The sequence below is a fragment of the Cupressus sempervirens genome, chromosome 2 (assembly GCF_028749045.1).
Source record: "Cupressus sempervirens isolate cs-2001-9-10 chromosome 2, ASM2874904v1, whole genome shotgun sequence".
NCBI classification, from domain to species: Eukaryota; Viridiplantae; Streptophyta; class Pinopsida; order Cupressales; family Cupressaceae; genus Cupressus; species Cupressus sempervirens.
In genome coordinates, this window is record NC_143119.1 from 544,458,345 (window position 1) to 544,485,316 (window position 26,972).

Genomic DNA, 26,972 nt, shown 5'->3' on the forward strand with positions numbered 1-26,972 from the left:
CTTACCTATGACTTAAACCTATATGGTTAAGTACGGAGAAAAGGCATGTCTCTATTTTGTCAATGACAAGTAAAATAGAGAATACCGTTATATGATGACTATGAGCATACCATATTTGGATGCAAAAACTTAGTGCCATAACGATGACACCTCAGAATATATATGTTTCATTTATGAGTTATTCTTAGTGCGAGTTTAATTTTTGCAATGAAAAGTAATTGTTTACTTCTTGCATATTATCATTAGATTTGCACTTATTAGATGGATTAGAATTTTTTTTTAGATATCTATATGTTGGTACTAACATGTATGCAGATGGATTTTTCCTTTTAAATCAGTATGTACTAAGCCCCTATTTGTGTTATGTTGCATTCTATGTGGTTTTCAGGTGCTTCGAGATTCAAGTAGCTAAGGATGTTTATTGAAGTTACTTCTGAATCAACATTTAGGGTTCCAAAGGTGGACATAGGTGTCAAGAAATGACATTGTATTTCATTATAGTTTTGAACTCTTTATGTATTTTTATTATAATGGAACTTTTGTTGAGATAATTTAAAAAAAAAATTATTGCATTTATGGAATTGTGTTTTGTTTTATATTCTTTCACTATGTCTTGAGTGGCATTACATTTTGGTATAAGAGCGCCAGGTTAAGTATAACCAGGACTCTTGGGTTATACGGTTTATCTCGTCATTGATACATTATTAATAGATTTTTGTTTCTAGCTTGCTATTATGCCTCTCATCACTAGAGGAATTCAAGGATGCAGTATTCCTAAGGATGACCTTATTGATAGAGGTAGAGGTAGAGGTAGAGGTAGGGGCCATGGTAGAGGTCCTAGGTACTAGAATGATTTTGGAAATGATCAGTTTGATCAAAATGTTGGGGTTGGTAACAACCAGAATAATTAGGCAGATCAGGCTTTGGTACTTCAAAGAATTTTGGAACATCTTGATAATATTGAGGCTAATAACTAGATTCCTGGTGGGGGAGTGAATGATAGGAGACCTCTTGTGCAGGGCATTAATCTTCCTATAGAAGAAGATCCAGTGGCAAGAGCTCAGCTCAAGGACCTTTCCAAGATGAAAGGACCATTGTTCTATGGTATGGAATAGGGTACAGCGGTAGAAGCTTGGCTGCTAAATATTGAGCGATGTTTTGTCTTACACCGTTACCTGAGTAACGTGAAGGTTAGATGGATAGTTATGCATTTGAGAGGATTTGGTTCCTTGTGGTGGGAACAGGAGTTGGAAAAGCTTGGCATTGATATCTCCCTAGTCACATGGGAACTTTTTGTTGAGCACTTCAAGGAGAGATTCATGTCTGAGTATTGGCGTCAGGCCCGTGCTGAGGAGTTCTTTCAGATCATGCAGATTGGCTCTACAGTGGAAGCTTACGAACAAAGGTTCTTTGAACTTAAGACGTTTTCTGGGTGGGCTGAAAATGACAAGGCCATGATACAACATTTCACCAGAGGGCTTATGCCCAAGATCGGGGAGGAAGTGAGAACTTTTCGACCTTTGATAATGCAAGAAGCCTCAGAGCGAGCAAAGTTGATAGAGATGAAGTTTGGTTATCATGCTTATAAAACCAGCATGAATCCACCTACCCCTAATGTCAGTATGAATTAGAAGCCTCCACAGAGTAGTTCAAAAACTAGATTTTCAGGTGGAAAATTCAAGAAGAGGAAGTTTGATAAGAACTCCAAAGGTTCAAAATAGCCTAAGCAATCTCAATCACCTCAGAGTGTGTAGAGTAGCAAGCCATCTAATAAACCTTCTAGTTAGAATATAGGATTCAGGAAATCTTTTGAGTGCTTTCATTGCAGACAGTTAGGGCATTATCAGTCTTAGTGTCCTAATTGGGATAAGCCAAAGGTTGGACCTAAGCTAGCTAGGTCTGAAGAAATAGTTGGTGATTCTGCCAGGAACCATTGTATCTTTGCAACTTTGGATCAGAAGCAGGCTGAACACCAAAACTCAGTTATAGAAGCTCAAGGTAATACTCGAGGTATGAAAGTTTCTATCTTATTCGACTTAGGAGCTACAGACTCATTCATTTCTTCTGCTTTAGTTGCACATTTTGATATACCTATGGTTAAGGCAAGAAATAGATGGCAAGTGGAGTTAGCATCAAGGTCTAAGGTAAACATTGATATTATTGCTCCTGATTGTAAGATTTCTATGAAATCTTTCTCAACTTCTATAAACCTTAGGGTTATACCTTTAGGATCGTATGGCATAGTTTTGGGTATGGATTGGTTAGAACAAAATCAAGATGTTTTGGATTGCAAAGATAAGTCAATCAATTGCGTTGATGATTCTGGATCAGCCAGAGTTATCACAAGAATCAAGAGACCTATCTCTTTGCGGACAATTTTTGCCAAGCAATTGGCAAGGTGTGCTCGAAAAGGCTACAGTTTGTTTTCCATTTCTGTAAACAACTTAGAAGATTTCGTAGTTAAGAGTTCATCTCTCAATCATCCTATTTTGTGAAACTTTTCAGATGTTTTTGTTAAGGATATTCCTTGAATACCTCCGAAGAGAGAAATTGATTTTCAGATCGATTTAGTGCCAGGAACGAAACCAATTTCCAAGACTCCTTATAGAATGATAGCTCAAGAGCTGGTTGAACTTAAATTTTAGTTGGAAGAGTTTTTGGAAAGAGGTTTGATTCATCCTAGTGTTTCACCTTGGGGTGCACTGATGATCTTTGTTAAGAAGAAAGATGGTTCTTTAAGGCTTTGTATCGATTATAGATAGTTGAACAAAGTCACTATTAAGAATAGGTATCCTTTGCCTTGAATTGATGACTTGTTTGACCAGGTCAAGGGTGCCTGAATATTTTGTAAGATTGATTTGAAATATAGATATCATCATCTTAGAATCCAGGAAGTTGATATCCATAAGATAGCTTTTCGCACCAGGTATGGACACTTCAAGTTCACAATGGTACCTTTTGGGTTAACTAATGCACCTTCTATGTTCATGAGTCTGATGAACGGTGTGTTCAGAACTTACCTTGACAAGTTCATGGTGGTTTTTTTTGACTTCATTTTGGTTTACTCCAACACTATTGAGGAGCACAAGCAGCATTTAGAGCAGGTTTTGGAATGTCTTCATAGGAACAGATTGTATGCCAATCCTAAATAGTGCGAATTCTTCAAATCGAAGATTTTTTACTTAGGGCATATTATTTTTGGTGATGGAATTTCTATGGATCCATCCAAAATTTGGGCTATGGTAGATTGGCTAGCACCTACGAATGTATCCAAGGTTCAAAGTTTCATGGGCTTAGCAAGATATTACCATAGATTTGTATGAAATTTCTCTAGTATAGCACACCCGATCACATCTCTTCAAAAAAAAGGGAAGAAATTTGTGTGGACAGTTGAGTGTGAGGCGGCATTTCAGAAACTGAAGGAATGTTTGACTAGCGCACCAGTTCTAGCTGTCCCTGATTCAGCTAAGGAGTTTGTGGTTTGCACTGATGCATCATTGGATGGCATAGGGGTAGTTTTGATGCAACAGGGGCATGTTATAGCTTATGAGTCCAGAAAACTTAAGAGTCATGAGGTGAATTACCCAACTCATGATCTCAAACTTGATGCGATTATGCATGCTTTGACCAAATGGTGGCATTTTCTTCTGGGTCAACATTTTGAGTTACATTTAGATCATCAAAGTCTTCAGTATATTTTCACACAACCAGACCTCAATGCTAGGCAGCGAAGATGGATGGAATTCTTGTGTGAATACAACTTCGAGATTAAATATGTGCAAGGGAAGGAGAACGTGGTTGCTGATGCTCTTAGCAAAAGGTGACATGAACTATCTTTTTTGATTCTTTCAATGGATATTAAGGATAGGATCTTATAGAACCTTTTCACAGATCATTGATTTCAAGATGTTGAGGCTGTTTTGGATAGTGGCAGCATCTTGGAGGGGCATTTTGAGGGGTATTTAGTGAATCCTGAAGGTCTTCTGTTGTTTAGAGGGAATGTGTACGTTTCTAAGCTAGGAGATTTGAGAGATCTTATTATGGTTGAAGCACACAAGGCACCATATTTGGCTCATCCGGGTGTCAAGAAAATGCATGCTGACCTTAAGTAGCATTATTATTGGCTTGGAATGAAAAGAGACATAGCAGATTTTGTGGCTCGTTGCTTGGAATGTCAATGAGTTAAGGTTGAACATCAGCACCCTGCAGGTTTATTGCAGCCACATAATATTCCAGAGTGGAAATGGGACACCATTTTGATAGATTTTATTATTGGACTGCCTATGATAGCTCAAAGACATGATGCTATCATGGTGGTTGTGGACCGTTTATCTAAGGTTGCTCATTTTATTCTAGCTAGATCATCCTATAGTGCAGCAACGGTTGCCAAAGTATATATGGAATAGATAGTTAAGTTACATGGAATTCCTAAAAAGATTACTTCTGATAGGGATCCAGTGTTTACTTCGTCTCTTTGGAAATCCATGTAGTGAGAGTTAGGTACTCAGCTGAATTTCAATTCAGCCTATCACCTTGAGACGGACGGACAAACTAAACGTGTCAACAAAATTCTAGAAGACATGCTTAGGATGTACGTAATGGATAGACAGAATAAATGGGAGGAGTATCTAAACTTGGTTGAGTTTGTGTATAACAATGGGTATCACAGTTCCATAGGTATGGCACCATTTCAAGCATTATATGGAAGACCTTGTAGGACACCTCTCAGTTGGGACAATTTGGAGGATAGGACTCTTCTAGGACCTGATATGTTGTTAGATTTGGAGCAGCAGGTTAAGAGGATTAGAGAGCACCTTATTACTGCTCAGGATAGGCAGAATAAATATGCTGATAAGCATAGAATCGACCATCAATTCTTGGTTGGTGATAAAGTGTTTCTCTGGATTAGGCTATGTAAGAGTCTGATTCATTATGGAAAGGGGTCCAAGTTAGCACCACGATTTGTTGGTCCATTTGAAATTTTGGAACGGATTGGACCTATTGCCTACAAGGTTTCCTTGCCACCGAATCTTTCATGCATTCATAATGTTTTTCATGTTTCAGTTTTGCGTAAGTATATTCCTGACATTGTTCACATGCTGGATTGGAAACATTTGCAAATTTTGGATGGGAAGGTCATGTTGGAACTAGTGTTAATCACGTAAAGCAGAACTATGAGTTTAAGAGGAAGAGAAATAAGGCAGGTAAAAGTCTTATGGGACCCCAATGATGAAACTTCTGCTACCTGGGAGGATATTGAAATGATGAGAACAACTCATCCACACTTATTTGCTGACTTCTAGGAGAAAGTCAAAGCTTAGTGGGGGAGGGTGTCATGCTTGACTCCTTCTTTTGGTTATTCTGCTTTTATGACTTAGCTGTGATCTAATTTCTTTCAGTTTGATACGTTGATTTTTCAGTTAAAATTTGATTATATTCTATTTAGTAAGAAAATAAAACTTTTGTTGAGTGTGTTTTCGGTATAAACATTACTTTATCTAGATATGACGAATGACTTATGATTTTAATATAAGAGGTTTTAATACCTGACATTTTTCGGTTGCTTATATTAGATTGCTTTGAAGGAATAAAATGTTTTAAGTTCTTAACTTAATTTGAGTTTTAAGGATTGTAAACTTGATTATAAGAATTCATTAAATAGGGTATCAAATGTTCATGAGGTTAAGTTTTACAAGGTTTATGCATATAAATTGTAAATAGATTAATCACAACCTTAGAGGTTTTTGACTTGGTATATTTGCAAATGTTGTGAATAGGGTTAAATATATTTAATTGCATCTTACCCTATAATGGTTTTTATTTCATGTCAATGCTTCACTTGTTTAAGTTAGGGTTTTATTACCCGTGGATGATAGATCATGCATACTAGTTGTTTTGTAAATTAGTCTTGAATGCTTAAATGATGTGAATTTTGCATTGTTACAAAATGCCAAAATGGCGGTGGTAATGGGTTTATTTTTATTGTACCCGTAACACTATGTTGCATTGTACCATTAAAAGCAATATTAAAGAGGCATTATGGCACTCGGTGTTCTGTTGATCATTTCAATTTTGAGAGGGTTTACTGTTAAGGCTTGGCTAGAATTATGGCCACCGTGCTCTATTTGGCATACATTTGTGAACTAAGTTGCAGTGATTTTCAGAAACATGGAAGGGTTTTTTGGAACTATTTTCATGCATATGAGGCTGAGCCTAGAGATATTATTCACAGCCAGTTTGTTTATCAAGCTCTTCCATCTCTACATCTTGAACTTTGGTCGGATTCAGCATTTTGGGCTTCACATCAAGTTGTGTAGCAGGGACTTTGTTGAACAAGTTGTGTCTTCTTACCTCATGTAGGGGCATTTTCTATCCTTCTCTCTCTTGCTACTGCATTTAAATGTCTAAATTAGGAATGGTAGAAGTTTGATTTTAAAATGTTTTGACGGACATTTGCGTAAACTACTTTTGAGCCTGGAAATAGGCAAGGTTCAGAGTTATTTTTTGGGCAATGGTTGTTCCCATACTCAAGGGAGGTTATGAAAGTGTACTTGGGAAACATGGATATGTCTGAGCTTTATTGTTTGTTATCGCATAGCTTTCAACTGTTAATTGTATTTGGCCAAATTCTGTGTTTTAAATTAGAAGTTTGAGTGAAACTATCATTGTGTTATGTTGTATGTTTTTGGGTGTTTATTATGTTGTGGAGAAAGAGGAGGTCACTGTGTATGGTGTGATACATCTAGAGTTAAACAGCATGATAAATGGAATTAGGTTTTCTTTTTACTGGGTTTTGCATTTGAGCTAGGGCATAGTTGTTTATCCCAATATATTATTCAAAACGGAGTATAGTGTATTCATAAACAATGGTTTTCAAATTTAGGTTGGTTATGCTGTTAGATGGACTATTAGTGTTTTTAAAAAAAGAAAAACACAGTTGAGTTAAATTTCTTATGAAATTAATGTCATCAGCATTTTGTCAAACAGTTCAGCTATAAACAAGCATATTAGTTTAGAAATGTACTTAGTGGAGTTTAGGTTCTTATGTTTTAACGGATGATTATGTTGTTCACAATAACTTTATTGGATGTCGCAATCTTAGTGCTTAGTGGTTATATTCCATTCGTAGACTATGAGATTTTTGTTTCTGAAGTGATGATAGTAGGAAATGTGAGCATCAACATTTTGTCAAGCATTTACCTTGTATTATAATTGAAGTTGGTTTATATTGTAATAGCATAACTATTGTTATGTTAAATTCGTATTTGGGAGGTTTAAATTGTTTAAGTCAAATAAGCCTAAATAGAATGAATTTTGGGTGAATTCAAAAATTTTGTTATGGAATGAGGTTCGACGCATATTGTAACTAGTTGGTTTTAATGTCAATATGGAACTTTAGGTTGTAGATAATTTAGTGAGAACAGTCGGCAGTAAACATGTTAAAAGCATTAGTCAATCTTTGTGAAATACCTTCAAAGGAAGTTGTACTCTGTTTGTTTTTTATCACTAACAGGAATGACATTTTTGACATAACGTATAAATTGTAATTTTGAAAACAAACATACATATATAATCAGGGTATCGACATATTGTTAAATAGTTGTGTAAAATGCTGAAAGTCACTTTGCATATTGTGAATTATATTCTAAATTGATTTTAAACATCACATCTTAATATGTTGTTGTGGTTATTTTGGTGGTGGCATATTATCAAAATAGAGGTGTTACTTTTATAGACACTGGTTTATCTTAATATCTTAGTTAAACAATCACTTGTTAAGATTTGGCTGTACTTAGTTTTTACTATGATTATAATGTGATCTATTAGCTTTATTGAATTGTTTGAGATTACATGCTTAAGACAGAATTCTTTTATTATGTAAGATGAATTTCAGTTCTCAATAAAAATGAAAGTAGTATATGAATTGAGGCAGATTTTGATACATGTTTGATGATGTGAATATCATGTTCATTATGATTCATTATCTTGGTCAACTCGATGTTAAGTATAGATGATTAGGTCAGAAGGGAATTAAAAGTATAGTATGAAGATTTTGTAAGTATCATTGAGCTGTGCAACAGTTCAATTGTATCTATGCAATCTTGATATTATAGGTTTTAATCCTGTTGATGTAATTATCCATATTTACCTTTGAACTTGGCAGTATAAGATGTGTTATAGATGGATTTAAGGATGTAGTATCATATTGTAAACTAATTTTATAATTGTTGCATGTCCATTCTTGGTATATTTGTTTGATGTGTATTTTTAAGAATATCTGTGATGAACATATATTGAGGTGGCTAAAGTTGGTTTACCCTATTCAGTTAATTAATTTAGTGATAACTTTAAAAATAAATTGGGTGGGTTAATTTCACATAAAAGAAAATTGGCCTTACCTATGACTTAAACCAATATGGTTAAGTACGGAGAAAAGGCATGTCTCTATTCTGTCAATGACAAGTAAAATAGAGAATACCGTTATATGATGACTATGAGCATACCATATTTGGATGCAAAAACTTAGTGCCATAATGATGACACCTCAGAATATATATGTTTCATTTATGAGTTATTCTTAGTGTGAGTTTAATTTTTGCAATGAAAAGTAATTGTTTACTTCTTGCATATTATTATTAGATTTGCACTATATTAGATGGATTAGAATTTTTTTTTTATATATCTATATGTTGGTACTAACATGTATGTAGATGGATTTTTCCTTTTAAATCAGTGTGTACTAAGCCCCTATTTGTGTTATGTTTCATTCTATGTGGTTTTCAGGTGCTTCGAGATTCAAGTAGCTAAGGATGTTTATTGAAGTTACTTCTGAATCAGCATTTAGGGTTCCAAAGTTGGACATAGGTGTCAAGAAATGAAATTGTATTTCATTATAGTTCTGAACTCTTTATGTATTTTTATTATAATGGAGCTTTTGTTGAGATAAATTTTTAAAAAAATTATTGCATTTATGGAATTGTGTTTTGTTTTATATTCTTTTAGTATGTCTTGAGTGGCATTACATCAATTACATCCCCAAAGTTTTTATTCACCATGAATGTATCCCAAATTTTAGGAAGGGAACTCAATAGAAAGGGATTTTCAAGCTTAGGCATTTTGGGGTGAAAAAGCATCATGGTTTAACTTGAAAGATATAGATTTATAGAATTAAACCAAAACACTTCAAAGGAAAAACTAGGCACAAAAATGATGAAGTAAGAGATAATGCACTTATAGTTTTTGGTAAAGTCCAAACATCCACTTTCCTTGGTTACTAGTCAGCATCAAGAGCTCAAGATGATGAAATGAGTAATTATGTAGGATAGAATGTTATTATAGAGAATATTAGAGAATAGATTTGAGTGGGTAGGAATGATTAATTAAAAATGTGCCATCTATACTTTGACAAGACTTGCAAGGCTTATTTGTAGTTAATATCCATCACATCTACATGTAGCTCATCCTTTCATACATCAAAAAAAGTTTGAACACCACCTTTTTCCATAAATTAACTATACTTAGCATGATTTCCCATAATTGCCACAATTATTGCCTTTTGTGTCTTCAACATCACCACAAGGTGGGACCTAGTCCACTGGTCTATAAAGATGAATATATAATCCTACTATGCATTTCCTACAAGGAAACAAGCACACATTAGAAAAATATGAAGTCAAAGTTGATGTTTAAGTTTAAATAAACTTTATCTTCAAACTCAACTTCCAAAAGTGGACCTTGGGTTGACAAGGAGGACACTTTGCTGAGATGAAAAGGAAGGGATGAAGTTGAAATTGAACTTGAAGTGAAATTAGGTTTCAACTTCAACTTCAAATTGCAAAATGACACTTGGGTAATAACTTTATACATCAACGAAAAGATATGGTAACAACTACTATCACTACTTGCCAAAATTATATGAGAGACTACATTCTTCAGTTCTTCATGGAGACACCCATTATGAATGGGTAAAGTCAGCATTGCATACTAACTTAGCTGATCCACATTTTGATGGATATTTACTTGATGATGATGGCATTCTTAAGTACCTAAATAGGATATATTTTTCAAACTATGAAATATTGTGGAAATTACTTCTTCTGGAGATGCATTGCACTCCATTTTTAGGGTACTTAAGGGTAAATAAGATAATGATTGATTGGAGGCGATTATTTTGGTTAGGTCTAAAATAGGATGTGACAGAGTATGTTGCCCAATATTTGGAATGTTAACATGTCAAGGATGAGCATGTCCATCTTGCAGGACTTCTATACCCACATGATATTAAATAGTACAAATGATAGGTTATCAGCATGGACTTTGTGTAGGGTTGATGGAAAAATGTATGATAGGCTAAGTTACTGAGGGAGGAGGGGTGAATCAATAACTAAAAAACTTAATCCTTTATTTCACCAATTAATTCTTCATGTGAATTATGATCTAATTGCATGCAAGAAAATTGAATTTATTAAAACATTCATAACAATTTGACACACAATATGGTGACCCAAAAGCCTTCCAAATAGAAAGTAAAATTGGCCAAGTGGGGATGATACCCACAAGCTTTCGTACTATAGTATAAAGTTGACCTATTAAGGCTTACAGTGATCACTTCTAATGATTTTCTCTATTAGAAACAATAAGGACTGTTAGGTCCACCTTACAAAAGGATTTACAAACATACAATGAAGTATGCACTCAGAAAAGAGATTTACAAAAGACTATTAAGTCTACCTTGTGAAAGGATTTAACTGATCAACCTATTAGGATGAAACAATGGCTCATCTCTAATCTGCAAATTGGTTTGCTAAATGAGATTTCTTTGAGTGTAATAATCACCTTGCTATGATAGATAAATCTTTGTTGCTCCTTATACTTGATGTAGCCCTAATATCATAAAACAATAAATCTAAATTTGTGTAACGCCCTGTTCGAGAACCCAAGAGAAATAAACCTAACATGTTACAATGTTTATTGAACTATTTTTAAAAAAAAGTTTTAACAACATCAAGATAACATTAATGTGGAAGCAACATGAACATACACATCAAATACACATAATCAATTACAGATATAGTTTCAATTCCTCAAGGGTTCCATTACGTTGAGTCACATTTAATAATTTTAAATTAATTAGTTTAAGTTCCAAGTACAATGTCTCAAGATCATAAAGGAATAATAGATACATAATCGCATAAGCAAATGCATAAGTATAAACAATACAATGAAAGTACATCCAATTAATAACATCCACTACACATGTCGTAGGGTATGTGAGAATAGATACAATACATTAGAATACATGATAACATATATATATCATCTGAAAAGAAGTCTCTATGATAAGAAATAAGAATGATAAAGGTACATATTCTGCAATGAACATCCAATAGCTAGCAATGTGAAGGGGAACCCAAATGGTAAGAAGACACTACCTCGCGACCACGTGGTTACCTAGTCAGGCTTCCACTCCCACCATGCAGGGAAGATAATGAACGATCCACATACGACTAATCAAACATAAAACATTCCTAGGCAAGGTACCCCTTATAGCCAAAACTACCTCAAAGGTAACACATACTACTCAAGAAGATAAAATAATCCAAAAGTAAGAACACTCAATCCAATACCAACACCAAATAACCAAACATCATACACGAACCAAGTATAAACCAAAAACCAAGATCATAAGATAAAGTCAACGAAAGATAATCCTCCTCAAGTCAATAACCACATGTCAAAAGTACATCATCCATGAATCACCAATCATCCTCAATGAAAGTAATAACCACAATAAACATATCCAACAATAAATACACCAACAGAGGTACACATAATCTACAGAGGAGACTCAGGCTACATACTAGAGAGTTCCATCACATGGCTACTTGAGTTACCCTGGACTGATCTCTTAATAGACCCTGGACCCTCAAGAGTTGAGTTACCCTGGACTGGTTACTCTGATACCCAGACCCTCAACATCACACATGTGGAAACCAGAAAGCCCTCTCAAGAAGACGAGGCACTCATCCCATTCTCATCCTTAGTCTATATAAGAACTCAAGGCATGGGTGGATCAAATATCTCTAACTTATCTTTTTTTAGTGTGTTTGCCCCCCAATAAATTTTAATTACTAGATAATCACTTATTACATAACTTGCATTAGGTTACCTTGGCACTGACCACTTTGGGTCCTGGAACCCTATGCAAGCCACTCCCAAAGTCATGTACCTAGACAACCTCTCCTAAGCACATAAATCCACAGTTGTGTCCCATACCACAACAATCATAAAGATCAACTCAGTTCCTTAACAGGCAACCTGATAATAAGATGGTTCTCCCAGCCAAGAACACATAAAAGCTCCACAAGATAAACCTCATAAATATAATCTCCAATATGAATCACAAAATACATCATACATCCAGCTACATAAATGGTATCAAATAAATCTCACAAAACCTCTAGTGTACATCCTAGAATGGTCAACATCTAACTGATTCCAAAATCCAAAAGCATAGACAATACACGCAAAACAATACAGTTTCATAGTTTTGGGTTTGATTTTAAAGACAAAAGCTTTAGTTTTGTGTTCACTGTATGTTTTCAAGTAGATACAATCCATCGTTTACTCCTTCCATTAACCTATTCTCTCATTTAAATAATTATGCAATCACCCCTATATTGGATTTTAAATCAATTTTTCCAAATTACTCTAAGAGAATTTATCTATTTAACTTATTAAATAGTACATATCGATAGTTAAAATTCCTATTGAGTAACTTCGATTATCAATTAAACTTAATTGATTTACAATTAATTAAATTAATTAATAATTACAATCTTATCATATAATATCCATTATCAACTAACTTTGATTAAACTAATTTTAATTAAGTTAATTATTAAATATTAAACTATATCAATAATTCTTAATTAATTGTTAAAATATATATTAATAGAATTTATTAACAATATTAATAATTAATAATTTAAATTCATTATAAAATAATTGTAATAACATTAATAATCAATTATTAAAATTAATTTATAATTTAAAAACTATAACATTTAACAAATTATATTAATCTATAATCTATTTTTTAATAAATTATTAATTTAAGAAAAATCATACTTAAATATTAATTAAATTTTATAAACAAAATTCATTTTAAAGAAGAACGCATTAATCAAAATAATAATTTTAAAGAAATTCCTTATAACTTTATAAACTTAAATTCCTTATAACTTTATAACTTTATAAAGGAGGCCATTTTAATTAAGGAAAGGGTCGTGTGGCCTCTTTTAATTTTAAAAGTCTTTATCGCAGGTACGTATGATTTATGATACATTTTTTTTTTCTTTTTCTTTAATTTATGATTATAGTATGACTTTTCTTCCTTTTCTATTTATGATTTTTTTGTATTATATTTATTTTATTCTATTTCTTATTCTTGTTAAATAGATTATATATATATATATATAATTTATTTTTGGTTCTTTTTATAGGTACAGGTCTGATAATTTTCCAGCAAGCGTAGATTTTGTTATTATTCTTTTCTTACATAGAGTTGTACAATAAACATGTACATAAATATATATAGATACATATATAAATAATGCATCTAAGTTGTAAATTAAATCTATTTAAATTTTACAATCAAACCCTAAACGATCTAAACTATGTTTTTCTTCTATATCTTTCTCCTAAGAACAATTAACAATCAAATTCCATTCATACAGATTTGGGGAAAGGAATAACTAGAGTGAAAAACACGATTCAAGCACCCAATCAAACACAGAGCAAACAGATATTTTCCAACTGAAATACATTCTTGAAATTTCAAACCCTACCTCGTACTGATGCTAAACTTTGACAACTAGATGAACATTCCTAAGAAAAACCCTTCAAGCCATGAAAATTCTTTCTCTTTTATTTCCAAACCTTCTGAATTGCTCTCCAAAACCTGTGTGTGCCCTGAAACCTGTGTCTGAAAACTTGTGTCCATAATAATGACCCAAAAACCCTCTAATATAGAATCTAATTACCTTTTAGGGTTTCTGTCACCACCACTTCTAAAATTATAATTATTTTATTTAATTAATTCTTTCATGCACAATTAATTTGCTTTTAATTCAAATTATTATTTTATTATTCCTTTCATGCATGTCAAAGGAATTATTTAATTACTTTATTTTATTTTTCCACTTGTCTTCATTTTAAGTTAATTTATTAACTTTTAAATCTAATGTTCACATTATTAAAATATCTTTATTAAGTTCACATATTTTATCATTTTAATTAATTTTCCTATATTTTAATCTCATTCATGTGAACTAAAAACATTTTCATAATTTAATATCTTTTCACTTCTTAATTTATTTTTGAATGTTTAATTTGATGAATATTTATTAACTTAAATAACAATAATATTTAGCATTTATTTAAAAATGAACTCTAAATATATTATTATTAAATTAAATAAATATTATCACGTTCTAAATTTATTCTTAAAACTTTTATCTTCAAATTCAATTCTTTATATTTAATTAATTTCTCAATTAATTAAATATACTTAAATATTCAAAATGTCATAATAATTTTCTATTAAATTAAGTTATTAATTTAATCTTTTAATTAGACTTAATTAATAGAAATTCATCAAAGACTCATAAAACAACATACGCACGAAATACTCACGGGTTTTAAAAAGGGTAGACAGTCTGTTACAAGTCGTCCTTGCAGGACAAGTATTTTAGGCTATGGCTAGGATTGGACCTGATCATTATCTTCCCATTCTCACCATTTGAGTATTTGTAATAGGGCACGCTCATCCTGGCAATTCAGGGAAGTCGATGCTTGGTACCTGCATCCTGCATAAAAGACAAGCATGTACATGTATATAATATATCTAAACTAAACAGACAATGGCGGGGAGTGGTTCATCGTGTAGATCCTGACTAGCAGGTGACTACGACTCCCTCCCTTAACCACATCAAACACGTCAGACAAAAAGATAAAATAAACATGCACACCATACACATGCAAGTATGGGGTAAGTATCGTAAAAATCACAAGTCTAACATCAAATGCGTACATATAATAATGCATCTCTATCAATACAACATAATCATCATTAAAGACACCATGTTAACATTTTTATGAAAGAAACCACACTTACTAACTAGGAATCATCATTAACGTCATGTGAAATGAAATCAACTAAACAATTATAACCGATATATTTGTAATCAAAGTCATGAAATGATATCATAGTATTGTAAATCCAATATTTCTAAACTAATCAATGCACAAAATCAACCTAAAGCAAATTGACAATGATAACAGAAATGCGAACTAGGGGCAGGCACTACATCCACCCCCCCTAGAATTAGGCTTACTCCTGGAAGTCCATTACAAGAAACATGAATCAACTCAAAACTAAGGTCCATGATCAGGGCAATTGGTCACTCTATGACAATATTGTCCACAAAAGTAGCAATCTCCACTAAAGCCTCCCTGAGCTCCAAGTGCACACGACTGATCAAAACTACCAACACTAGCATCCTCACTGAGAGCTTGAGGAACACGATCCAACCTGTTGTGCATACTACACTTCCAGTTGCGATAGTTCCCTAACTATGAACCACCACCGGTACCATGGAAGAACTTCCTTCCCGGCTTCTCCTGATTACCCTTAGAGAAGTTAGGAGAATTTCTAGAACTTCTAGCTCCTTGAGATTGGTTATCCCTCAATGCTCTTGAATAAAGTGCCCCTCTAGCCTAAACACCTAGTAGGCCACCTTGACCTGAAATGACACTCATCTCAACCAAAGTAGCTTGCAATATAGCATCCTTAAGGGTTTTAGGTTGGAAAACCTTAACACCCCCAACGATTTTAGCATTAAGTCCTTTAATGAAATGTTGGACCATCAATGGTGAGCTATCACTAATTCCTACATAAGACATAAGCTCGAAGAACTTACGCTCATACTCCACCACAGTCTTAGTACACTATCTCAAGTCATGAAACTCATCTTCCCTCTATAGTTGCCACTGTTCTGATAGAAATTTCTCATGTAAGTGTTCGTGGAATAACTCCCATGTGATAGTCTGCATATTTAGCCCAAGTTTCTTCTCCTCTATATTCCACCAATTCGCTGCGAAGAGCTCTAAGTGGGTGATGGAATATCTTGCTTTGACATTGGAGTCAAAGTCTTGCATGGAAAAACATCTATCTAGTGCAATCAACCAATTCTCAGCATCATATCTAGTACCTTCTCCATTTAAAGGTTTGATTTTGACCCGTAATAGGTCCTTCATCTGGATGGACTGGCTAGACCACCTTATGCTCTCTAGGCTACTCCCTCTAGGACTCATGGACCTATCTTTATCTCCCTGCTCTGAATTATGAGCTCTATCCTATAACGATAGGCGTGCTAGGATCTCCTTGACCAAGTCTCTAGTGACCGATCCTTCTGTCTCAGCATGATGCTTAATACTATCATCCTCTCTAGCCTCTTCCTGAATAGGGTCCCTTGAATGGACCAAGGAAGGAATATGGTGACTAACTCTCCCACGACTTCTGCCATGTCCTGAGCTACGACCCCTAGCAATGGATTTAGAACCAGAAGTCATCTCTCCTACAACACCCAAACGCAACAACGACATCTAAGAATCCATCATAACCATAGGGTCATAACTAACTGACATAAAGCAATAATCCAAAAAGTTTTATAAGTTTTCTAGTTCCATGTTTAGAATTTGTATTGTTTCAGAGTTTGTTGTTCAATAGTTTGGTTTCAAGTTTGATGTCAGTATAAATTTGTCATTTAAATGAGTTGCAAGTTTACTAATTGCTCAAGTGATGGCGCACATTATATCAAGAGTTATACCAAATGTAATGCCCCACTCGGGAACCTAAGAGAAATAAACCTAACATGTTACAATGTTTACTGAACTATTTTTTTAAAAAAGTTTTAACAACATCAAGATAACATTAATGCGGAAGCAACATGAACATACACATCAAATAAACATAATCAATTATAGATATAGTTTCAATTCCTCAAGGGTTCCTTTACATTGAGTCACATTTAATAATTTTAAATTAATTAGTTTAAGTTCCAAGTGCAATGTCTCAATATCATAAAGGAATAACAGATACATAATCGCATAAGCAAATGCATAAGTATAAACAATATAATGAAAGTACATCCAATTAATAACATCCACTGCACATGTCACATGATATGTGAGAATAGATACAATACATTAGAATACATGATAACATATATATATCATCTGAAAAGAAGTCTCTGCAATAAGAAATAAGAATGATAAAGGTACATATTCTGCAACGAACATCCAACAGCTAGCAATGTGAAGGGGAAACCAAATGGTAAGAAGACACTACCTCCCGACCGCGTGGTTACCTAGTCAGGCTTCCATTCCCACCGTGCAGGGAAGATAATGAATGATCCACATACGACTAATCAAACATAAAACATTCCTAGGCAAGGTACCCCTAATAGCCAAAACTACCTCAAAGGTAACACATACTACTCAAGAAGATAAAATAATCCAAAAGTAAGAACACTCAATCCAATACCGACACCACATAACCAAACATCATACACGAACCAAGTATAAACCAAATACCAAGATCATAAGATAAAGTCAACGAAAGATAATCCTCCTCAAGTCAATAACCACATGTCAAAAGTACATCATCCATGAATCACCAATCATCCTCAATGAAAGTAATAACCACAATAAACATATCCAACAATAAATACACCACTAGAGGTACACATAATCTATAGAGGAGACTCAGGCTACATACTAGGGAGTGTCATCACATGGCTGCTTGAGTTACCCTGGACTGATCTCTTAATAGACCTCAGACCCTCAAGCGTTGAGTTACCTTGGACTAGTTACTCTGAACCCCAGACCCTCAACATCACATATGTAGAAACCAGAAAGTCCTCTAAAGAAGACGAGGCACTCATCCCATTCTCATCCTTAGTCTATATAAGAACTCAAGGCATGGGTGGATCAAATATCTCTAACTTATCTTTTTTTAGTGTGTTTCCCCTTCCATAAATTTTAATTACTAGATAATCACTTATTACATAACTTGCATTAGGTTACCCTAGCACTGACCACTTTGGGTCCCGGACCCCTATGCAAGCCACTCCCAAAGTCATGTACATAAACAACCTCTCCTAAGCACATAAATCCATAGTTGTGTCCTGTACCACAACACTCATAAAGATCAACTTGGTTCCTTAACAGGCAACCTAATAATAAGATGGTTCTCCCATCCAAGAACACATAAAAGCTCCACAAGATAAACCTCATAAATATAATCTCCAATATGAATCACAAAAGACATCATAACATCCAGCCACATAAATGGTATCAAAGAAATCTCACAAAACCTCTGGTGTACATCCTAGAATGGTCAACATCTAATCGATTCCAAAATCCAAAAGCATAGACAATACATGCAAAACAATACAGTTTCATAGTTTTGGGTTTGATTTTAAAGACAAAAGTTTTAGTTTTGTGTTCATTGTACATTTTCAAGTAGATACAATCCATCATTTACTCCTTCCATTAACCTATTCTCTCATTTAAATAATTATGCAATCACTCCTATATTGGGTTTTAAATCAATTTTTCCAAATTACTCTAAGAGAATTTATCTATTTAACTTATTAAATAGTACATATCGATAGTTAAAATTCCTATTGAGTAACTTCGATTATCAATTAAACTTAATTGATTTACAATTAATTGAATTAATTAATAATTACAATTAATTAAGTTAATTAATAATTACAATTAATTAAGTTAATTAATAATTACAATCTTATCAAATAATATCCATTATCAACTAACTTTAATTAAACTAATTTTAATTAAGTTAATTATTAAATATTAAACTATATCAATAATGCTTAATTAATTGTTAAAATATATATTAATAGAATTTATTAATAATATTAATAATTAATAATTTAAGTTCATTATAAAATAATTGTAATAACATTAATAATCAATTATTAAAATTAATTTATAATTTAAAAACTATAACATTTAGCAAATTTTATTAATCTATAATCTATTTTTTAATAAATTATTAATTTAAGAAAAATCATACTTAAATATTAATTAAATTTTATAAACAAAATTCATTTTAAAGAAGAATGCATTAATCAAAATAATAATTTTAAAGAAATTCCTTATAACTTTATAAACTTAAATTCCTTATAACTTTATAACTTTATAAAGGAGGCCATTTTAATTAAGGAAAGGGCCGTGCGGCCTCTTTTAATTTTAAAAGTATTTATCGTAGGTACGTATGATTTATGATACATTTTTTTTTTTCTTTTTCTTTTATTTATGATTATAGTATGACTTTTCTTCTTTTTCTATTTATGAATTTTTTTTGTATTATATTTATTTTATTTTATTTCTTATTCTTGTTAAATAGATTATATATATATATATATATATATATATATATATATATATATATATATATATATTTTTGGTTCTTTTTATAGGTATAGGTCTGATAATTTTCCAGCAAGCGTAGATTTTGTTATTATTCTTTTCTTACATAGAGTTGTACAATAAATATGTACATAAATATATATAGATACATATATAAATAATGCATCTAAGTTGTAAATTAAATCTATGTAAATTTTACAATCAAACCCTAAATGATCTAAACTATGTTTTTCTTCTATATCTTTCTCCTAAGAACAATTAACAATCAAATTCCATTCATACAGATCTGGGGAAAAGAATAACTAGAGTGAAAAACATGATTCAAGCACCCAATCAAACACAGAGCAAAAAAATATTTTCCAACTGAAATACATTCTTGAAATTTCAAACCCTACCTCGTACTGATGCTAAACTCTGACAACTAGATGAACATTCCTAAGCAAAACCCTTCAAGCCACGAAAATTTCTTTCTTTTTTTTCCAAACCTTCTGAATTTCTCTCCAAAACCTGTCTGTGCCCTAAAACTTGTGTCTGAAAACTTGTGTCCATAATGATGACCCAAAAACCCTCTAATATAGAATCTAATTACCTTTTAGGGTTTCTATCACCACCACTTCTAAAATTATAATTATTTTATTTAATTAATTCTTTCATGCACAATTAATTTGCTTTTAATTCAAATTATTAGTTTATTATTCCTTTCATGCACGTCAAAGGAATTATTTAATTACTTTATTTTATTTTTCCACTTGTCTTCATTTTAAGTTAATTTATTAACTTTTAAATCTAATGTTCACATTATTAAAATATCTTTATTAAGTTCACATATTTTATCATTTTAATTAATTTTTCTATATTTTAATCTCATTCATGCGAACTAAAAACATTTTCATAATTTAATATCTTTTCACTTCTTAATTTATTTTTTAATGTTTAATTTGATGAATATTTATTAACTTAAATAACAATAATATTTAGCATTTATTTAAAAATGAACTCTAAATATATTATTATTAAATTAAATAAATATTATCACGTTCTAAATTTATTCTTAAAACTTTTATCTTCAAATTCAATTCTTTATATTTAATTAATTTCTGAATTAATTAAATATAATTAAATATTCAAAATGCCATAATAATTTTCCATTAAATTAAGTTATTAATTTAATCTTTTAATTAGACTTAATTAATAGAAATTCATCAAAGAGTCATAAAACAACATACGCACAAAATACTCATGAGTTTTAAAAAGGGTAGACAGTCTGTTACGAGTCCTCCTTGCAGGACAAGTATTTTAGGCTATGGCTAGGATTGGACTTGATCATTATCTTCTCATTCTCACCATTTGAGTATTTGTAATAGGGCATGCTCATCCTGGCAATTCAGGGAAGTTGATGCTCGGTACTTGCATCCTGCATAAAAGATGAGCATGTACATGTATATAATATATCTAAACTAAGCAGACAATGGCGGGGAGTGGTTCATTGTGTAGATCCTGATTAGCAGGTGACTATGAATCCCTCCCTTAACCACATCAAACACATCAGATAGAATGATAAAATAAACATGCACACCATACACATGCAAGTATGGGGTAAGTATTGTAAAAATCACAAGTCTAACATCAAATGCGTACATATAATAATGCATCTCTGTCAATACAACATAATCATCATTAAAGACATCATGTTAACATTTTTATGAAAGAAACCACACTTACTAACTAGGAATCATCATTAACGTCATGTGAAATGAAATCAACTAAACAATTATAACCGATATATTTGTAATCAAAGTCATGAAATAATATCATAGTATTGTAAATCCAATATTTCTAAACTAATCAATGCACAAAATCAACCTAAAGCAAATTGACAATGATAACAAAAATGCAAACTAGGGGCAGGCACTACAATTTGACACAAGATAGGTGTTTTGGAATAACAAATCTCTTCATTCAAAAAATTATCCAATTCTACTCTACCTCTACAATGAAAACAAATGCCTATTATTACAATTCCAAAAATTACCATATTTGGTAGATTTTTGGGAAAAATAGAAATTTCCATTTTTGGCAAGTTTTAGAACTCATCCTATGAATCCCAATTTTTCCTAGGAAAAGCCCCAACTAAGGCAAGATGAATTGCCAACTAATATTTGAAATTTAGAAAGAAAATTTGAAGTTATTACAAAGCAGAAAAAACAAAAAACACCTGAGATATTTTAAAAAGGAAATTTGCAAGTCAAAATGGAATTTTTGGCTCTCAAAAAAAAGTCAAAATGGCCCCAACAGAGTTGGCTGAGTTGGAATCCACCTCAACAATAGATTTTGAAAAAAAACCTTAAAAAATCTAAGAAAACCTAGATTCAAGTCAAAAGTTATGACTCTCTGAATCCCCTGCATCAATATTGTTGTAGCCTTTTACTTTACACTTTTGGTCTTCATATCATTCACACATCATGTCTTTGGACGTAGTATAATACATTACATATATATGAATCCAATTTAAAATTCATCAAAGTCAGCTACAATACAAGTTTACACAAAATACACAAAGTCAGGCCAATTGTAGGAACTCAAGTTCTCAATACTAGCTCAATGAGGTTTTGATACTCAACATCTATTATCAAGGCTTGACATTGTCATGCATTGGGTAGATGTTGAAGCTTAGTCCATACTGATCACTTTTAAGTAGTCTAAACTCAATCTACATTGGTGACTTGGTGAATACTACAAAACTTAGTATATATAAACTAAATCACTTGGTTAACACTACATAGCTTGGTCAATCCCATCTCTACGAGCTCGATATAAACTAAATCACTTGGCTAACACTATTAACTATACAATAAGCTTGGTAGATACTATCTATTTGAATAACTCTATGTCACTAATAACAAACTTGACTGCAATGTCAACAATCTCCCCCATTGGCATTAGTGATAAAAAACACTTATCAGTCAAAATTGAATTCTCAAAAAGTTCAAAACACCTTTTATTCGTGATATTGTGTCTTCAACTTGGTAGCATACTCTATGTTTGAGATTTTTCAAAATTGCTTTTGTAAGAGATGTATCTCTAAATATCTATATATGCATAGAATATGATGCTACTACCCCATACATATATATTCAATATTATATACATCTTCTCATATTCTTTGCTTTATATCACATCTCTTCCCCCTTTACATATGCTTTTCATGTTATACATTTTCTCTCCCTTTTTGTATAGTACATCTTATATTATATCTTTTCCACTTTTATAACATACTATCTACATCTTCTCCCCCTTATTGACATAAATGCCAAAGGTGTAATCTATACAATAATACAAAAATGTGACAAGAAATCAAAATGTACCTTTAGAATCAATGCCATTGTCTTGTCCCAATTTTCTTGCAACACCTTGCTTGTGTGTACTACAACCTAATCTTTTGCTAATAGTTCTATCATGTGGTCTATAATAGAGAATTTTTTTTTTATCATGGATGAGGATTTTAGCATGTACAATATGTTTCTATAATGCATCCATGTTTGGGAGAACCATCCCCTATATGTTTACTAGTGTAGCTCTTATTTCTTCTCTTAGCAATAATGCTTGCATATCAGCTAAAAATTTGATCTTTTTATAGTGGGCATAGTTGTAAATTGGGTCAATTTCCAATTGATGTGCACTTTCTTTTAGATCTTCATCAATCTTTGAAAGTTTATCTTTAATTTCTATAAGAATTTGGTATAGCTTTGATACCATGTAAGAGTTTACCTAAGGAAAGAATGAAATTCCAAGATCTAGAAGCTCAAGAGATAGCACAAGGGAGACAAGATATGATCAAATGAGAATGGATTAATCAAATAATTGGATATCAGATAATTGGATGAATACGTCATAAAAGTGCCTTGTATATAAAGGCAATAAAGATGAGTAGGAGTCATGAAAAGAGATAAGTAACAACTAAGCACATATCCAACAAGACTAGATTATCCTCCATTGTGCATGAATGTAAATGCAATAATGAGAGGATAAGAATATAAAGGTGTATCTCATAAAGAGATGCAATAGACAACATGTGCTCAATTAGAGTGCAAATTACTATGTTGTCTACATGATAACTCATATGAATATGCAAACTCCTAGGTGTCTACATGACAACTAAATGAAAATGCATTAACCTAAGTAAACTTAATTAAGGTGTAAATAGTAAATACTTATTTACACCAACACCCCCCCTGAAGTACAACTTAGGGAAATTTACTTAAGCTCACAAAAGCTAGATAATAATGTAAGATCATTCCTAGCTACTAGGCCATGTTAGGTACCCATGTACAATATGCAAGTGCAAAAGATAGATGTAATGCAATCTCTCATAAAATGGAAAAAGAGGGAAAACCACATGAGAAAAACCCCCTCCAAAAAGAGAGATAAGAATAATAATAAAAAATGAGAGAGAAAAAAACTCATGTGAGGAAAATATTGCCCCCATAAGAGAGAATAAGAGGAATATAGACCAATTAATGCCCCCTCAATGTAGAATGTATGCCTATGGTAGATTTACAAGGCTCAATGTAGAAACTCCTCCATGAGTGTAGAATAAAATTCATCCCCTTAGGAAGAAATAGAACCAAAGGTGTACTAATGAAGCCTCTCCCATCTGTAGGAAGAAACCTCAAAATGTATGAAATCTCTAGAACTTGCTCAAGTGTCCCCATGTCAATACTAAAAGGTGCTTCCTTCAAATCATGTATACTATGCCACTCTACTAAAAAAGAAAAACCAGGCTCAACTAAGGATGAATGTAGAACATGTATCAAAGACTCAAATATTTCCTATGAAAATAAAGTGACCTCCTCCAACTACTATATCAAAGGATCTACCATCATGTCAACCTTGAAAGACTAATAAAGTAGATAATGAAGATGAGGGTTAAAGTGTTCTCTAGCAAAAACTAAAGAAGGATAATATTCACCAAAGAGAAGATAAATATCATCAATAGTGTCTCCCAAAATTGTAATATAGAACTCCACAAAAAACTAGAAATGTCTGTCAAGTAGTCATCCCATGGAACTAAGTCTAGAAGACAACAAATATCTTGCTACACTGAATCACTTGAATCCATGGTTATGTGAATACAACTATCATTAAGAACAAAAATAGATGGAATATTACTAGGAGGAGAAGAAATGGAAGGCTCAAGAACTTGATCATATGTGAGAACACCTAAATTCAAGTAGCCAAAGTCCTCCTCAAAGTTTGAATCAACACTAGAAGTGTGATCAAAATCTGTTGAAGAATCTATTGGGAAATCACTATCATCATCATGAGAAAAATTTGAGAAATAGTATAGCCTAGATGTGTAATCAACTACCCCTATAGAAATGATCTCTCTAGTCTCCAAGTCTCTAATAAAAACTAAATTAGGCATGAATTCCACAATCCTTCCTCTATCTCCAGGAGTGATCTAATAGATGGAAAGAAGATTATGACTTAGGTGAGGTACATACAACACATCTTTGAAGTATGCCTCCCCCTTATCAATAGTTTTTTTCCTAATAACATTCATGTATGTATAATTGCCCATAAAAATAGGTTGAGTATGACAAGGATCAAATGATGAAAACATAGACTATGAAGATTCCATATGATGAGAAGCCATCTCCCTAAATCTTGACTTGAAGTAGTTACTAAGGCTTGACCTTTTCCCATGCGATCCTTTCCTTTATCAAAATTTGAATGTATAGAAGAGGGTGAAGTATTCATTCTTAAAGGAGTAATTTGATTCTCCTTGAGAAGATTCTTGAATTCATCAATTTCCTTCTTGTAACAATAATATTCTTTATGTCCATTCTTCTTGCAATATGCACAAGTAAGAAAATCCTTCTTGGATGATTTTCTCTTATTTTTGGAGTTGTCCTATGGTGAGGAGGTTGAGTGTTCTTTATCTTGTTGTGAATCTTATTGCCATAAATTTTGCTTCTTGTTAGACCCTTTTCCTTGATTCCCTTTACTAGCCACCAATGCTTTGGGCTTTGAAGACTTGAGAATCCCCATGCTCATCTAATTTGATTGTTCTACCATCAACATCTCTATGAAGGAATGAAATGAAGGCATGGTTTAGGAATAACCTAAGGTCAACTTATGAGTGTTGAAGATTGAAACAGATGATGCATACTCTAGATGAAGTTTTCTCATCAAATTATAGATAAATTTTTCACCCTCTACGGTAGTTCCACAATCTAAAACCATTGACCTTAGCTCATGTGCCTTGGTGATATAGTCTTGAATTGTGTCAAGCTCCTTTGGATCTAATGAAATAATATTTTCATCAAGTTCAAAACCCCTAAATTTGTTTACTTTTGCATACAAACTAGCAAATTTATCCTGTGCTTCCTTTACTATTTTACAATTATCAATATGGAAGATAAGATCTTCATGTACATACTTCCTCAAAGTACCAATATCAACCTTACTATTATGATTCCATTCATTTAGTTTATTAGGATAAAATGGTTCAACCATGGCTCCATCAACATAATAAATTAAACATTTTTCTATTATTTTACTCCATGCTCTAATTTTCCATGTAGCATAGTTATGTGGAGTTAAAAGTAGAAACTTAGAAGAACCCATAATGCAAAATAAAAGAACACAAGAGAAAGTGAAGTGAAAAAACTCAAGAAACACCCCCCAAATCACTCAATCAAAGAACCCTCCCAAAATGGATAATTTTGGCACTTTATACTTAGTGCGTGTCCAATTTCCACCTATCAAAATGAACCAAAGTGGACTTCTAATTTTGATGGTTGCAACAACAAATATGAAGTTATATCAGACTCAACAAGATAAGACATAAGATCTCTTAAGGATCTAATTAATTACAAGTGTCAATTGGCCAAAATGAGACCAAAATTTGAAAGTACTACGTGCACATGTTATTTTCCAAACTATTACCAAATCTAGAAAGTAGACAAAAAATCATGCACTTTCAAAAGAATAGCACTTGAATATGTGTCCATATGAGCCCAAATGATGCCTTTTAATTTGCAAAAATTTGGATTTGACATTTTTAGAAAAATTTAGGAAAAGAGATTGCAAACAACCTATAGTAAAGTGTAGATCACAAAATTCTACCATAGAATTAAAAAAATTGCTCAAAAAAAAGGAGTCCATATGAGGGAGATGTTGTTTGAAAATCACCTCTATAATTATTTTCCCTAAATTTTTGTTGTCTCACCTCCAAAAATTAAATGACTCTATATTTCACCTTATATGTTTGATTTTGATGAAACAAAAGTTGATTTAGAGGTTTTTTGACCTTCTAAATGTGATGCCAACATTTGATTTGCACTAGCAAGCTCCAATCTTGACTTGCAAAAAAATCTCTCTAATCACTATGTAATGAAACTCCTATGAGTCTATTACCATGTAAGAATTTAGTATAGCTCTTATAC